Raw genomic sequence first — 2,008 nt, 5'->3', positions numbered from 1 at the left:
GTGTTACTATAGACAAATGACCCTACTCACTATGATTCAGTTTCTTCATACATAAGACAGGCACTTTATGAGCATTCTGGGTTGGGGAGACTAAAATTTTGCATTTCTAACTAGCTTGTAGATGTCACAGGTCCAAAGACCATGCTAAGAACCACTGAATTAAAGGGAGGAAATGGTTCTTCTATACAAGGAGTCTAGTATCTCATATCATATTTCAAATTCTACCTTCAAATTCAAAGTCTTGTTTTTCTAAATTTCTATAACTCTGAAAATACAGTTCCCAGGTTGAGAGATAATATAGCAGGTAGTGTACTTACTTGCCTTGCACAACAAATTAAATTTCAAAAGAGTTAAGCAATTTATTTTTGTTTTCACAGTGTTAAATAATAACTAGAATTTATTTGTTGATTGTTTAGTGAACAAATGTATGCCATGTTTATAGGCATGGTTTTACCTAATCAAATATTTAAGGCAATGAATATATAATACACAAAATAAGTTATGATTTTCTCTCTTTAAAATTTTTATTAAGATTGTGATTTACAAAGTTATTTATAGCTGCATCTTAGGCTTACTCTGTTCCAGCACTAGTCCTACCAATAGTGTCAACTTCCCTCCAACAATGTCCCCAGGTTCCCTCCAGCCCATTCCCCACACCTCAGCCTGCCTCTATAATTTTAAGTTTGGTTGCTGTTGTTTGGATATCCTCCTTTCACCATTATTGACTCTGTGGTTTGAACATATAGTTCTGCCACTCCTTCGTGCCACTATTGTTCTATTACTCAAGTGTATGCACTGGGACTGATAGCTTTATTATTGAGAAGGAGTTTAATCACAGTGTTTTGCTCCCTAGATTAAATTGCACTTTTCTTGATAACTGAAAGCATCAAAATCAGACTTGTTTCCAAAGAGTTTAGCTGTTTATGTATTGCCTGAAGTCACGATTCTCCCTTTGGGTACAACAATTATTTCCATCATAGCCAATTGAAAATGAAACACAGAAGCAAAATTGTCTCTAAATTAAAGACTTTTACATTTTTCCTGGAAAGTTAACAGACAATTCTAAAAACTGTTATATCTAATGTCAAATTTTCAATGGAAAAATGATAAAAACTCTTTTTTATCCTGTAAAAACCATTATAAATAAAATTTACCATCTAAATCCTAAATTATAGAAAAGGATCTGAAGTAGGCTTTATGGTAATAGATGTGGCTTTGTGGTAATAAAAGTGACAGTCACCGTATGCAAGCACAATTTTTTTTAAGGGGAGAGCACGAATGCAGTCCCCCACTACCACAAATTACGCGGTCGAGTTTCCCACATTTGGGAAAATCGCAGGGGTCAGCATATCCGAAGTGCAATGAATAAGCCTCGCCCTGGGGAAACCACCTTTGTGATCATGGTATCGCCCCTGCCAAGTAAGTATACAATTTTGTTTTTAACTTGGTAAATTTCTTCATCTGTGATGGTCTGTTACAGAAGGTCTTTATAATCAAACATATAGTCCCCATACTATGTCAATGCAAGATTTGCAGCATATCCTTCTCTAGGGGGGTCACAGCTGATCAAGTATACTCAGATCAGCATACATACACATTCTTTTCTTTTTTTAATTTATTACTATTATTATTATTATTATTATTATTATTATTTTGGTTTCTTTGGACCACACCCAGTAACGCTCAGTGGTTACTCCTGGCTATGCGCTCAGAAGTCGCTCCTGGCTTGGCGGACCATATGGGATGCCAGGGGATCTAACCACGCTCTTTCCTAGGTTAGCACTGGCAAGGCAGACACCTTACCTCTAGCGCCGGCCCCACACATTCTTTTTAATTTTTTTTTTATCATCTATCTTTCCCATTTTTACAGCTGTAGAGGAATAAGTGTTCTGTCTTTTGCTAAGTACCTAATATTCACAGTGCATAGCATTTAATAGTTCTCAACAGATATTATTTTGAGAACAAAATTGCTTCTGGACCATTTACAATCATTAACTTTTAATGCATA

General features: G+C 35.6%; 1 non-coding gene across 1 annotated transcript; it reads right to left on the bottom strand.

Moving 5' to 3' along the window:
- Positions 1-1,263: 1,263 nt before the first annotated feature.
- On the bottom strand, positions 1,264-1,427 carry LOC126026546 (U1 spliceosomal RNA). Its single transcript, XR_007501780.1, has one exon. It is a non-coding gene; the product is annotated as a U1 spliceosomal RNA (small nuclear RNA).
- Positions 1,428-2,008: the final 581 nt, after the last annotated feature.

Source organism: Suncus etruscus, chromosome 1 (assembly GCF_024139225.1).
Source record: "Suncus etruscus isolate mSunEtr1 chromosome 1, mSunEtr1.pri.cur, whole genome shotgun sequence".
NCBI lineage: Eukaryota > Metazoa > Chordata > Mammalia > Eulipotyphla > Soricidae > Suncus > Suncus etruscus.
This window is presented reverse-complemented; position numbering and strand designations above follow the sequence as displayed.